This window comes from Oncorhynchus tshawytscha, linkage group LG29, assembly GCF_018296145.1.
Source record: "Oncorhynchus tshawytscha isolate Ot180627B linkage group LG29, Otsh_v2.0, whole genome shotgun sequence".
Classification (NCBI taxonomy): Eukaryota; Metazoa; Chordata; class Actinopteri; order Salmoniformes; family Salmonidae; genus Oncorhynchus; species Oncorhynchus tshawytscha.
The window spans coordinates 23,406,599-23,421,965 of NC_056457.1; positions in this window are offsets into that span (position 1 = coordinate 23,406,599).

The following is a 15,367-nucleotide window of genomic DNA, read 5'->3' on the forward strand; positions in this document are numbered from 1 at the left end:
GACCAGGAACTGTCTATTGGTACGCCTTGGACTCACATCGCTTCTTTTTAAAGGAGTAAAGAGGGGAGAGATGGAGGACCATTAATGATGGGTAAACATCCAGGAGAAGGCTGCATGGGGAACACTCGTTCAAAAAGCCCCGAGGGAGGAAGAGAGAGAGAGAGAGAGAGAGAGAGAGAGGGAGAGGGAGGGAGGGGACCAGAGAGAGAGAGAGAGAGAGAGAGAGGGACTCTGACATAAACTGTCCCAACGGCCCAGGACACAAACTGAGAGAGAGAGAGAGAGGGATCTCCCACCACTCTGAGAGAGAGACCACTCTGGGAGGGAGCACCATCTCCCACCACTCTGACATAAACTGAGAGCACCATCTCCCACCACTCTGACATAAAGTCCCAAGAGAGAGAGCCCAGGAGGGAGCACCATCTCCCACCAGAGTCCCTTTGTCTCACTGAGGACCCCGTTCGTTCCTCTGAGACAGCTCTCCTTTCTGTCACGCTTGACCAGGAACTGAGTACGCCTTGGGAGAGGGGAGGGAGACCATTAATGAGAGAGAGTTCAAAAAGCCCCGAGGGAGGAAGAGAGGGAGAGAGAGAGAGAGAGAGAGGAGAGGGAGAGAGAGAGAGAGAGAGAGAGGGAGAGAGAGAGAGAGAGAGGGAGGGAGGGGGAGAGGAGGAGAGAGAGAGAGAGAGAGAGAGAGAGAGAGAGAGAGAGAGAATGAGAGCATGGGTAGTCCAGGACACTGAGGCTGGGAAGTAATTCTTCCAGTCATCCCGTCTCTCCTCTCCGCTCCTTTTGAAACCTGGAATAGACCTGTCATTTCCAAGCCCCCAATAATTGCTTGTGTCAAATTTTCCTTGAAAGCGGGCTGGAGCCCTGAGGGTGTGAGCAAAAGGCTGACTGAGTGTGTGTCTATAAGATGTGTGTGTGGGAGTGTGTCTGCTTTGGTGTCTGCTGTGTTTTCAAGCCTGGACAAATGGGTGGAAAGCGGTCTGCTCGCTACCCTGCTCTGGGGGGGTAGCCACCAGAATAAAGCAGCCGTCTCATTGGGGTCACGGCGCTCCTGTGGGATGTGAGTGGAAGGGAAATGGGCCTGAACATTGCCACAGTATCCCCGGTTGCATGAGCTCCATTAAACCAGCCAAGCCAGCTGGGATGGATGTAGATGATTATAGTGAGACCAGGACCATTCATCCTGTCATAACGTTACACCATCATGATTATAGTGAGGACCAGGACCATTCATCCTGTCACAACATAACTCCATAACACCATCATGATTATAGTGAGACCAGGACCATTCATCCTGTCATAACATAACACCATCATGATTATAGTGAGACCAGGACCATTCATCCTGTCATAACATAACACCATAATGATTATAGTGGGGACCAGGACCATTCATCCTGTCATAACATAACACCATCATGATTATAGTGAGACCAGGACCATTCATCCTGTCATAACATAACACCATCATGATTATAGTGAGACCATAACACCATCATGATTATAGTGAGACCAGGACCATTCATCCTGTCATAACATAACACCATCATGATTATAGTGAGACCAGGACCATTTATCCTGTCATAACATAACACCATAACACCATCATGATTATAGTGAGGACCAGGACCATTCATCCTGTCATAACATAACACCATCATGATTATAGTGAGACCAGGACCATTTATCCTGTCATAACATAACACCATAACACCATCATGATTATAGTGAGGACCAGGACCATTCATCCTGTCATAACATAACACCATCATGATTATAGTGAGACCAGGACCATTCATCCTGTCATAACATAACACCATAACACCATCATGATTATAGTGAGACCAGGACCATTCATCCTGTCATAACATAACACCATAACACCATCATGATTATAGTGAGACCAGGACCATTCATCCTGTCATAACATAACACCATAACACCATCATGATTATAGTGAGACCAGGACCATTCATCCTGTCATAACATAACACCATCATGATTATAGTGAGACCAGGACCATTCATCCTGTCATAACATAACACCAACATGATTATAGTGAGACCAGGACCATTCATCCTGTCATAACATAATACCATAACACCATTGTGTCCTTAACCCCCTCCGCTACACTCCATCTATATAGCAGCACCACAGCAGCAAGGTGGGAGTGGGGCTTGGTGGCACAGAGAAGGGGTTTGGCCACATAGGAATAAACAATACAAAATTGTTGGTAACCAAACAATGAGGTCTATTCATATTCTCAAAATGAACTTCCTAAAATACTGTATAACTACTAACAATAGCACCCAAGATGGCCACTATCCCTAGCCTAGCCTAATCTGTAGAAAACATGGCTGCTTTGCTGTTCTGTTTTCCTGCTCTCTGTCTGTCTCTCTGTCTGCTGTGCCATCTCCAGCTCTATAGCTGCCCATGGCATGGCTGGGTACCTTGCCGAGAGGAACCAAAGAAAACAGGCCGTAAGGCAGGAGGGGTCTCAGAGCATGTGGCACCCCTCACCACCCCACTGTGGGGGCCCCCACGCTATGGAGGAACCTATCATGCGCACCTGATTGCATTACTGGCAAATGGTCTTCAGGAATGAGTGTAATTGTGTGTCATTACAGCCTGTGAAGTGTGACAGGAGGACCCTAAAACAGAGATTGGCTTTTGTCAAAATCGCACATTGACTATCCCGCCAAATCACCCATGGATAGACAATAGACGTTCAGTCACTGACCAAAAAAAAACCTGATACATTTCTTGATCTGTTTAGATTGTAAATGTTCAGATTTGCTGCTGAGGAAGGCAAAGCTCAGAGTTTTCTTTAAATGATATGTGAGTTTAACACGCTGTGAGTTGCTCCACGTGTTAAACATATCTGATAATCCATTTTCTTGAGCTTGTACATCCTTTACAACCCTAACCTTTTGCGTTGTATTTAGTCATATAAAAGCTCATCCCTTTAATGAGTAGTTAATATTAGTTACCTCTGTGCCTGTTTGTTGATGGATGGCTCTTTTCGTTAGAGACAGAGAGAGAGAGAGAGAGAGAGAGAGAGAGAGAGAGAGAGAGAGAGAGAGAGAGAGAGAGAGAGGAGAGAGGGTGAAGAGAGGGAGAGAGAGAGAGAGAGAGAGAGAGAGAGAGAGAGAGGGAGAGAGAGAGAGAGAGGGAGAGAGAGGGTGAGAGGGTGAGAGGAGAGGGAGGGTGAGAGAGAGGGAGAGAGGGAGAGAGAGAGAGAGAGGGGAGAGGGGGAGAGGGGGGAGAGAGGCAAAATATATGGGAGGGAGAGAGAGAGGGGAGAGAGGAGAGAGAGAGAGAGAGAGAGAGAGATGCAGTCAAAGGGAGCAGACATGATTTCATGAGAGTGTGGTCTGCAGTGGGGATAGAGAGGGAGAGAGGGTGATTCAGAGAGAGGGAGAGAGGGAGAGAGAGAGAGAGAGAGAGAGAGAGAGAGAGAGAGTTTCAGAGAGGGAGGGAGAGGGTGGGAGGGAGAGAGAGAGGGAGAGAGAGGGAGAGAGAGAGAGATGGAGAGAGAGGGAAGCCAAAGAGGGAGAGAGAGAGAGAGAGAGAGGGAGAGAGAGAATGGGGAGAGGGGTAGATATTGAGAGGGGGAGAGAGAGAGGGGGGAGAGAGAGCAAAATATATACATATGTATATATATATATATATAGAGAGGGAGAGAGATAGGAGAGAGAGAGAGAGAGAGAGAGAGAGAAAGAGGGAGAGAAGGCAAGAGAGAGGAAGAGAGGGAGAGAGAAAGGCCGGGCTCAGGCTGGCTGTCACATCATAAAGGATGCAGTCAAAGGGAGCAGACATGATTTCATGGCTAATGATTCCCGCTGCACTAATATCAGTGTGGTCTGCAGTGGGGATAACCAAGTTGAGCTGTCTTAGCTCAAATGATTCAATTAGGGCAGCTGTCCCTATTTGTCATGGCTCAACAGGCTGCTAGATTACCTTTCCACTGTGAATACTTGCCTCTGCATTGAACTTACCAGTTCAACAGTTTCAGAAAGAAAGAGGGGAGGAAGGAGGGAGAAAGAAAAGGAGGGAGAGAGAGTGTGAATGTGAGTAGGGGATAAGCGGGTGAGAGAAGAAATGAAGCCAAAGAATGCAGTAATAACCACATTATCCACTTAAAGGCTGAGGACATTACAGAGATAAATGGTGGAGGAGAGGATCCTGGTGGTGGAATGAGAATCAGGGGAGATCCTCCGAGCGTGCTGGCTGGAATGATTGGAGAGAGGTGGAGATGGTTCGGCTACGCATGAAAACCTGATCCCTGCCTCAGCTTGTCCGGGCTCTCTCAGGGGGTGGGGATGTGCAGGAATACAGAGAGACTGGAGCGGAGAGACTGGAGTGGACAGAGACTGGACCGGAGAGAGGGAGAGACTGAAGCAAAGAAAGGGAGAGACTGGAGCGGAGTCAGGGAGAGACTGGAGCAGAGAGAGGGAGAGACCGGAGTGGAGAGAGGGAGAGACTGGAGCAGAGAGAGGGAGAGACTGGAAAGGAGAGAGGGAGAGACTGGAGTGGAGAGACTGGAGTGGAGAGATTGGAGCGGAGAGAGAGAGAGACTAGAGCCGAGAGACTGGAGCAGAGAGAGGGAGAGACTAGAGCAGAGAGAGAGAGTGAGAGAGACTGGAGCGGAGAGAGAGAGAGACTGGAGACTGGAGAGAGAGAGAGAGACTGGAGGAGAGGAGAGACTGGAGCGGAACGAGGGAGAGACTGGAACGGAGAGACTAGAGCAGAGAGAGGGAGAGACTGGAGCAGAGAGAGTGAGAGACTGGAGCGGAGAGACTGGAGCAGAGAGAGGGAGAGATTGGAGCGGAGAGAGGGAGAGACTGGTGAGGAGAGAGGGAGAGACTGAAGCGGAGAGAGGGAGAGACTGGAGTGGAGAGACTGGAGTGGAGAGACTGGAGCGGAGAGAGGGAGAGACTAGAGCACAGAGACTGGAGCAGAGAGAAGGAGAGACTGGAGCAGAGTGAGGGAGAGACTGGAGCGGAGAGAGGGAGAGACTAGAGCACAGAGACTGGAGCAGAGAGAAGGAGAGACTGGAGCAGAGAGAGGGAGAGACTGGAGCGGAGAGACTGGAGCAGAGAGAGGGAGAGACTGGAGCGGAGAGAGGGAGAGACTGGTGAGGAGAGAGGGAGAGACTGAAGCGGAGAGAGGGAGAGACTGGTGAGGAGAGAGGGAGAGACTGGTGAGGAGAGAGGGAGAGACTGGTGAGGAGAGAGGGAGAGACTGAAGCGGAGAGAGGGAGAGACTGGAGCAGAGAGAGGGAGAGACTGGAACGGAGAGAGGGAGAGACTGGAGTGGAGAGACTGGAGTGGAGAGATTGGAGCGGAGAGAGAGAGAGACTAGAGCAGAGAGACTGGAGCAGAGAGAGGGAGAGACTAGAGCAGAGAGAGAGTGAGAGAGACTGGAGCGGAGAGAGAGAGAGACTGGAACGGAGAGAGAGAGAGACTGGAGTGGAGAGAGGGAGAGACTGGAGCGGAACGAGGGAGAGACTGGAACGGAGAGACTAGAGCAGAGAGAGGGAGAGACTGGAGCAGAGAGAGTGAGAGACTGGAGCGGAGAGACTGGAGCAGAGAGAGGGAGAGACTGGAGCGGAGAGAGGGAGAGACTGGAGAGGAGAGAGGGAGAGACTGAAGCGGAGAGAGGGAGAGACTGGAGTGGAGAGAGGGAGAGACTGGAGCAGAGAGACTGGAGCAGAGAGAAGGAGAGACTGGAGCAGAGAGAGGGAGAGACTGGAGCGGAGAGAGGGAGAGACTAGAGCACAGAGACTGGAGCAGAGAGAAGGAGAGACTGGAGCAGAGAGAGGGAGAGACTGGAGCGGAGAGACTGGAGCAGAGAGAGGAGAGACTGGGGAGAGACTGGAGCGGAGAGAGGGAGAGACTGGAAGCGGAGGAGAGAGGGAGAGACTGAAGCGGAGAGAGGGAGAGACTGGTGAGGAGAGAGGGAGAGACTGGTGAGGAGAGAGGGAGAGACTGGTGAGGAGAGAGGGAGAGACTGAAGCGGAGAGAGGGAGAGACTGGAGCAGAGAGAGCAGGGAGAGACTGGAACGGAGAGAGGGAGAGACTGGAGTGGAGAGACTGGAGTGGAGAGATTGGAGCGGAGAGAGAGAGAGACTAGAGCAGAGAGACTGGAGCAGAGAGAGGGAGAGACTAGAGCAGAGAGAGAGTGAGAGAGACTGGAGCGGAGAGAGAGAGAGACTGGAACGGAGAGAGAGAGAGACTGGAGAGGAGAGAGGGAGAGACTGGAGCGGAACGAGGGAGAGACTGGTGAGGAGAGAGGGAGAGACTGGTGAGGAGAGAGGGAGAGACTGGTGAGGAGAGAGGGAGAGACTGGTGAGGAGAGAGGGAGAGACTGGTGAGGAGAGAGGGAGAGACTGAAGACGGAGAGAGGGAGAGACTGGTGAGGAGAGAGGGGAGACTGAAGCGGAGAGAGGGAGAGACTGGTGAGGAGAGAGGGAGAGACTGGTGAGGAGAGAGGGAGAGACTGAAGCGGAGAGAGGGAGAGACTGGAGCAGAGAGAGGGAGAGACTGGTGAGGAGAGAGGGAGAGACTGGTGAGGAGAGAGGGAGAGACTGAAGCGGAGAGAGGGAGAGACTGGATAACCTTTCACTGCAGTGGGTTAAATCAGGGTCACACAGAGTGTTTCTTGGTAGTCTTAAACAAATCTACTTTAAAACAAATGTTTCCACCTCACACACATGGTTATGGGCTTAAAAAAAGAAGACACCTGTACCATGTCAGATATAGATTTGAAATGTATTCAAGTTTGAGTTTGCATCCCATTATTACACTTGATATACATCACAGAAGACTGAAATATAAACAAAAACGTTTGACATAGAAACACTGGATTTTCGTCATAAAAAAAAATCTTTGTGAATTACGGAATTTATGAAAAATGTTAATGATATTCCACCCACGAGGCCAAAGAGGGCACTTTTGGTCATTGACTGCAGGAAAGGGCTACAGACTCATTAGTGTTGATTGAAATGACGGATCACAGGGCCAAGTCATCTCCCTAAGCTTTAATGCAGTTAAATATGAATTTGTGCCAACTAACCTCATCGAATCTTATTAACACAATTGTCAGTTTTGGGCGGAGCCTACTTGAACAAAGGCCAGGACAACATGCTAAGACAGAAGAAATATCTTGATTATGGTTATTTGAGGTTGATTTTTACGTTTATCCTCGTCCTTAAATACGGTCACTGTCAGTATCCTAAAACACCTTTATTTTAATAGAGACAAAATCACTTTTTTTCTCTTGAAAGACGGTTTCATTAGATGCATTGTCTCTATTCTAAGTGTTTCTATACATTATCCCTGAATGAACAACAGCCCATTTAAAACCATGTTCTGCTCCATGAAGATTGTTCACAATGCTTAGGCATCCATGAAAACGCAACCAATACGCATTTTGTTTCACTTGTGTTCACGGCTCGTAGACACATTTACTCTGACTTAACTCCACGGAGTCACTGGGATACTCCACACTAACAAGGATTATAATACGGACAGTCGGTCCAAATAAGGGACCGACAGTCAGCAGCTTAATAAATAAGGAGTTGTTGTGGTATTGTTCTGTGTTTAGTCGTCGCGGTATGCTGTTATGGAAGTGCTTATGGTTCCAGGACAATGATGTTAGATAGAACAAGAGAACACCACACGATCAACTCTAATCTACATCACTGCATCTCTTAAATTGGATATGTGTGTTTGTGCTGTCTGTAAACTGTTGGAGTGGATTAAGGAGATCTGTGATCATTACACAGACAGAATACATAACAAGAACAGTTATGGTTGTGGGCTGTTTTGCCTCGACAAAATGTGTTGTTGGCTTTGTAATGCTGCATTCACATATCATTCTTAGACTGTAATGTACTGTACATCGCTGAGCTTCTAGGCTTTTATCTAGTGCCGCTTCTCAGCATAACACAACTTCCTTTTAAACTTCTGTTTAAGTACTTCTGTTTTTTTTTGTTTCGCATGCAGACTATAAATGACAATATGAGTCCAATCCTACTTTGACTCAGACGCCATTTCCAGAAAAGAATTAGTTCTAAGCAGTGTCGCAAAAACGTCCATCCAGTACAGACAGTACAGTGTAGTAGGATGTCCGCCTGTTTGTGTGGGCAGTCTGAGCTGTCAAGAGGCTGAGTACAATCCTGTTTATTAGACTGATTGAGAGAGCAGGCCTCTGCAGCAGGACCCACAACCTAAGGGAGAAAAGGGACACATTCATACAACTGAGTTGACACATTTAGTTGGCCAGCCCTTCGTTAACTCAATTCACTTCTGTTTTTGTCAGCTTTGTAACCCCACAGTCCTGTACTGGGGAGAAAAATACCAGATATCACTGGAGGCTAGAAAAACAATGCACATACACAATCAAATCTTTGAACTCTTCCTATGATTCATCATTAATTATAAAAGTCCCTTCAGCGCGGGTGTTTTTGACCCCCAGAAAGCCTGAATAAGTACACCATTAATTACAATCACAATTGCTGTCAATAAATGAATCCAACAAACGGCTAAATGAATCCAACAATAACACAATACATTTTAGATGAGTTTTAGAGCAACAATACATGATCTTCTAGATTAATACAGTACAGTATAAAATACTATGTCAGTGAACAGACACAGTGTGATAAGCAGACTGCTTTAGAGAAACACAGAAATAAATCCCATTGCTGGTCTATCTTTACAGAAGGAGGTTTGGTTGACAGTGCTATGTGCTGTAGTCAGCTGAGCAGTCTGATGTACCGCTGTCTGTCTGTCTGTCTGTCTGTCTGTCTGTCTGTCTGTCTGTCTGTCTGTCTGTCTGTCTGTCTGTCTGTCTGTCTGTCTGTCTGTCTGTCTGTCTGTCTGTCTGTCTGTCTGTCTGTCTGTCTGTCTGTCTGTTAGATCAGATCTCCTCTGCTTGTTCTGTGTTCTGCCCATGTAAGCCTAGGCTAGTTATTCGATAGCATGAAGGCTGAATATGGTACATATAGGATGCCTGCCCATGTAAGGCTAGTTATTCAATAGCATGAAGGCTGAATATGGTACATATAGGAAGCCTGCCCATGTAAGGCTAGTTATTCAATAGCATGAAGGCTGAATATGGTACATATAGGAAGCCTGCCCATGTAAGGCTAGTTATTCGATAGCATGAAGGCTGAATATGGTACATATAGGATGCTGCTGAATATAGTACATATAGGAAGCCTCATGTAAGGCTAGTTATTCAATAGCATGAAGGCTGAATATGGTACATATAGGAAGCCTGCCCATGTAAGGCTAGTTATTCAATAGCATGAAGGCTGAATATGGTACATATAGGAAGCCTGCCCATGTAAGGCTAGTTATTCAATAGCATGAAGGCTGAATATGGTACATATAGGAAGCCTGCTTATGTAAGCCTAGGCTAGTTATTCAATAGCATGAAGGCTGAATATGGTACATATAGGAAGCCTGCCCATGTAAGCCTAGGCTAGTTATTCAATAGCATGAAGGCTGAATATAGTACATATAGGATGCCTGCCCATGTAAGGCTAGTTATTCAATAGCATGAAGGCTGAATATGGTACATATAGGAAGCCTGCCCATGTAAGGCTAGTTATTCAATAGCATGAAGGTTGAATATGGTACATATAGGAAGCCTGCCCATGTAAGGCTAGTTATTCAATAGGATGACGGCTGAATATGATACGTAATGGAAGCCTGTCCATGTAAGGCTAGTAATTCAATAGGATGAAGGCTGAATATGGTACATAATGGAAGCCTGCCCATGTAAGCCTAGGCTAGTTATTCAATAGCATGAAGGCTGAATATGGTACGTATAGGAAGCCTGCCCATGTAAGCCTAGGCTAGTTATTCAATAGCATGAAGGCTGAATGTGGTACGTATAGGAAGCCTGCCCATGTAGCATGAAGGCTGAATATGGTACGTATAGGAAGCCTGCCCATGTAAGGCTAGTTATTCAATAGGATGATGGCTGAATATGATACGTAATGGAAGCCTGTCCATGTAAGGCTAGTAATTCAATAGGATGAAGGCTGAATATGGTACATAATGGAAGCCTGCCCATGTAAGGCTAGTTATTCAATAGCATGAAGGTTGAATATGGTCATATAGGAAGCCTGCCCATGTAAGGCTAGTTATTCAATAGGATGACGGCTGAATATGATACGTAATGGAAGCCTGTCCATGTAAGGCTAGTAATTCAATAGGATGAAGGCTGAATATGGTACATAATGGAAGCCTGCCCATGTAAGCCTAGGCTAGTTATTCAATAGCATGAAGGCTGAATATGGTACGTATAGGAAGCCTGCCCATGTAAGCCTAGGCTAGTTATTCAATAGCATGAAGGCTGAATGTGGTACGTATAGGAAGCCTGCCCATGTAGCATGAAGGCTGAATATGGTACGTATAGGAAGCCTGCCCATGTAGCATGAAGGCTGAATGTGGTATGTATAGGAAGCCTGCCCATGTAGCATGAAGGCTGAATATGGTACGTATAGGAAGCCTGCCCATGTAGCATGAAGGCTGAATATGGTACGTATAGGAAGCCTGCCCATGTAGCATGAAGGTTGAATATGGTACGTATAGGAAGCCTGCCCATGTAGCATGAAGGCTGAATATGGTACGTATAGGAAGCCTGCCCATGTAGCATGAAGGTTGAATATGGTACGTATAGGAAGCCTGCCCATGTAGCATGAAGGCTGAATGTGATAAGTATAGGAAGCCTGCCCATGTAGCATGAAGGCTGAATATGGTACGTATAGGAAGCCTGCCCATGTAGCATGAAGGCTGAATGTGATAAGTATAGGAAGCCTGCCCATGTAGCATGAAGGCTGAATGTGGTACGTATAGGAAGCCTGCCCATGTAGCATGAAGGCTGAATGTGGTACGTATAGGAAGCCTGCCCATGTAGCATGAAGGCTGAATGTGGTACGTATAGGAAGCCTGCCCATGGTATTGCTAAATATCAATACTTGTGACAATCATTTAAAAAAAAACTATTTCACATTTTTCTTTGTTCCAAAGCTCTCTTTCTCTAAATGCACCCGGTATACTGTAACTTTCAGAGCTATCCATAATATACACACAGGAGTTCCCTGGGGTACTGTTTGTTTGCCTGCCACATGGCATTGACTGGTCTACTGCCCCCCACAGTGTATGGTATACTGTACCCTAGATGCTTAACCCAGATTCCATCCTATAGCGAGGGCTTTGTCCCTCCTTCTCCTCCTCTCCCCTCCCTCCTCCCCATCTACCTGCAGCATCAGGGCTGCACTGCATCATGGGTGCAGCTGAGGCCATGCCAAAACCCAATTTGGCCCATATCCAGCACTTCATTGGAAAGTAATGGTTTTCACTGAACTGAGTTATGGCCATCTGTGTGCAGACAGTCTGTGACATACTGATGGAGCAGAAAGCACCGTATGTTGCTTTCCAAATCAAATGATACAAGGAGTGTGACAGTGTGGAGAAACATCTGTCATTAGCAATTTTCAGCACGCTCCACTAATTCTGGACAAAATAAACGTAATGAAGTTACCGCAGGAAACTTCAAATATTGTCAGCCGCAACAAGGCCAGGACAAGGTGGTGCTCACCAAGGCCTGTAATCCAATTCATTTGTTGTGAGAAACATACAGAAGGGGGAGGATAATTATTTTTGATAATCTCGTTTTAAAATGCAAATCACAAATGTTCTTTAATCAAAGAACCAAAAAAGTGAATCGAGGACGGGAGGGCGATTCACTGGGTTTTATTGAAGTCTCCTCCCCTGTAGTGGTGGCCCGTTGACACAGGCTCAGTATGGGGCAACACAAAGGCTTTGACAGCCTGCTTGTCAATGCTCAGTCAACCTAGATGTATAAACCCATGATGATGACATCTCTGATCTTGTGATCTGCAGAAAGACATCCCACTGTTAAATACGCACTGGATCATGATTGCAATTGAGACTAACTGGGCTTGTATTGTGGCAGCCATGTTGGGTTTTGTGGACAAATGAAGATGAAATGAGAGTGAAATTTGATTTTGAATTCTCTTATTCCTGATTACTGACTTTGTGGGGTTTAGAAATATAGCTCATACAGGCAGAAATATATCTGAAAAGTTAAAGGTACACTCTCAAAATGCTGTATAATTTCAGCCAGTAGTTTTGAAAGTGGTGCTCACAAGCCAAAACGGGTCCCTAATTATTGTGTACTACATCATTCATTTGTGTACTACGTCATCCATTTGTGTCCTACATCATTCATTTGTGTACTACGTCATCCATTTGTGTACTACGTCATCCGTTTCTGTCCTACGTCATCCATTTGTGTACTACGACATCCATTTGTGTACTACGTCATCCATTTGTGTCCTACGTCATCCATTTGTGTACTACGACATCCATTTGTGTACTACGTCATACATTTGTGTACTACGACATCCATTTGTGTCCTACGTCATCCATTTGTGTACTACGACATCCATTTGTGTACTACGTCATCCATTTGTGTACTACGTCATCCATTTGTGTACTACGACATCCATTTCGAATGATTTATTTTGTATCATGTTTTTGTGCAGTTTGTGCTACATGTTAGGAATTTGTTGTGCTTAAGATCCTGGAGTGCATCTTTAGGTTGTTGCATATCTGTGAGGAGATATGAAGAGGGGCATTATTGACAGCTCTCCTGATTCCATACTATTTCAGAACAGGACAGACCGGAACAGGTGTTGAAGTGCGACATGTCATGCGGGTGTCTGGACTGTAGTCTGCTTCGTTTTCAAACACACACACACACACACACACACACACACACACACACACACACACACACACACACACACACACACACACACACACACAGAGAGAGCCTGAGTCTGTCTCTCTGGCAGTGCTCGCCACACGGCAGAAGGATCATAAACCCCGCCTTAATTATCATGGGTGCCACATGTTAAGTAGCATGTCCTACCACTACTGCAGATACACTTCAAAATGGTGCTGCAGCAGAAATCCCTTCTGTGTAGCTGGGTAATGTGCTAGCGGACAGCGATGGCAGAGAGGGTGATAGTTGGCCATTGTGATTAGAAAGGCCTCTCCTCTTGGAGCCTTGCCCCATATCTGATTTCCTGTCCCCAGCCTTTGTAATGATGTGTTTTATCTAGTGTTTGTAGTGATGTGTTTTATCTAGTGTTTGTAGTGATGTGTTTTATCTAGTGTTTGTAGTGATGTGTTTTATCTAGTGTTTGTAATGATGTGTTTTATCTAGTGTTTGTAGTGATGTGTTTTATCTAGTGTTTGTAATGATGTGTTTTGTCTAGTGTTTGTAGTGATGTGTTTTATCTAGTGTTTGTAATGATGTGTTTTATCTAGTGTTTGTAATGATGTGTTTTGTCTAGTGTTTGTAGTGATGTGTTTTATCTAGTGTTTGTAATGATGTGTTTTATCTAGTGTTTGTAATGATGTGTTTTATCTAGTGTTTGTAATGATGTGTTTTATCTAGTGTTTGTAATGATGTGTTTTATCTAGTGTTTGTAATGATGTGTTTTATCTAGTGTTTGTAATGATGTGTTTTATCTAGTGTTTGTAGTGATGTGTTTTATCTAGTGTTTGTAATGATGTGTTTTATGCGCTGGGGCATGTTGGTGAATAACTGGCAGCACTCAGATAATCACCCATAGGGGATGGTCCCTCCCAGGGACGGTGTGTGTCAAAATGGCCATTGATGTACAGAGTGTCTATTGTCACTCATCCTGGATAGTATGATAATACATATTTAGATGATGTCTGTTCATGTGGACATGAAGATGGATTAGTGTTATTATCAAGAAATGCCTTTCTTTTTAGTTGTTTTTGGTAGTTCTGGGGTTTTATCTTCTACCCCAAAGTCAGATGAACTCATGGATACAATTTTTATGTCTCTGTGTTGAGTATGAAGAAAGTTAGAGGTAGTTTCGCGAGCCAATGCTAACTAGCTTAGCGAAAAGACTGGAAATCTTCAGGTACAGCTGCGCTAGCGCTGGCGCTGGCGCTAGTTAGCATTGGCTCGAGAAACTACCTCTAACTTCCTTCATACTGGATACAGAGACATAAAAACGTTTTCCATGAGTTCATCTGACTCAAACTATTAATTTAGTAATACATATAAATTGACAGAATATTATTCCTTCTACGAAACATGTGGGATATTTCAGACATGGAATTAGCCGATCATGCATAAAAGCACATCACGCACAGACTGAAACAGAATGTGTACTTGGTTGAGCTACCGATAATTTATTCCGTAATTGTTTTCCTCGGCTTCCAGCCAGTAATAATGTGTTGTTACCCATCCCCTCAAAAACAGCTAATTCTGGCTCTCGTGGTCTATTAAGTGCTTCTCTCCGGTGCCTCCTGGAGTGTGATGTCATCAGTATGAGCCAGGAGTTCTTGAGTGCCTTGGCAAGGCCAGGTGTTTGACCGCTCTTGGATTTTCTATTACAATGGTTTGCCACCCTACACTTAGGCTTCATGTTCAGTTCAGCCACAGCATGCATACTGCAAACCCATACAAATCTGACATCATGCAAGTTGCACAATTACAGATGCTGCAAGTCAGTAAGTGAGCAGTACCCAACTGCAGTATAAGACTGCCTTGCATGGCCCCCTCTTCTTTCTCTGAGCTGGGCCCCAGCCATCAGCCAGGGTGGGCAGAGCTGTGACATGCCCACATGTCTGTCAGGATGGTGGATGTCTCCCTGCTTCACTCTGAAGACATTGATTTGTGAGCATAATGCCTGATTATAGGATGGGTGACAGATAAATTTTATCAAAATTAAGGCACAATTAAACATTTCATCTGCGCTAATTACTGGCTGTAGATTTGGCCCGATGACCATGTGCTGGAGGAAATGAGCAAGCATAACACATTTTAATGGGCCACAGCTGTCTTACAGCTTGGTAATATTTGCACGGTGCACCAGAACTGTAATTTATGACTGAGAACGGGGAGAGAAATCTGCAGCGGATTGAGTGCCAGAATAGATTTAGAATTCACATAGTTTAATGAGGTTTGGATTCATCGCTGGTTGCTCTTTAGAAAAGATCGATGTGGATGCGCTGGCGCTGACTGAAATACGTAACCCCGTCGTACTCAGAGTGTGTGTGTGTGTGTGTGTGTGTGTGTGTGTGTTTGGTAAAGTTGAGGGAATGTACAAAAAGGTTGGAACTGACACACAGCCCTTCATGAATTGCTGCATATTAAAAGGAACTATCTAAATTAGCATCATGATTTGATCAGGCTTGATTTAGTCAGTGTCCACCCAGTGTTGTTTATTTCTCAATATCAAAGGCCTTGAACCATGTACCTGATC